Genomic DNA, 503 nt, shown 5'->3' on the forward strand with positions numbered 1-503 from the left:
GGATATGGGTATGCACTGGAGGATATGGGGGTGCACTTGCGTGAGGGTGCAGGAAAGCATATGAGGGTGCACTGTGTGATATCGGGGTGCACTGAGGGATATGGGAGTGCACTGGGGATTGGGGTGCAGGTGGGAATATGGGGGTGCACTGGAGAGGGGGTGCAGGGAGTGGGGGTGTAGTGGGAGATATAGGGGTGCATTTGGGAGTTTGGGGGTGCCCCGGGGTTTAGGGGTGCATAGGGGTGGCTGTACAGGGGTGCACTGGGGATGGGGGTGCAGGGGGGTCAAGGTTCAGTAGGGGCTTTAGGGGTGCCCTGGGGAATTTGGGGGTGTGCTGTCACAGGCACTGGTGGGTTTGGGGGTGCAGGCAGTGCCCCCCCAGCTGCCACTGTGCTGGGGTGCTTTGTGCCCTAACAGTGCCCCCCTTGTCCTGGAGCCCCGCTGGCTCCTGACCCCAACCCCGCTTCCAGCGCCACGAGGCTCCTTGTGCCATTTTGGGGCCA

The sequence above is a fragment of the Cuculus canorus genome, chromosome 15, assembly GCF_017976375.1.
Source record: "Cuculus canorus isolate bCucCan1 chromosome 15, bCucCan1.pri, whole genome shotgun sequence".
Classification (NCBI taxonomy): Eukaryota; Metazoa; Chordata; class Aves; order Cuculiformes; family Cuculidae; genus Cuculus; species Cuculus canorus.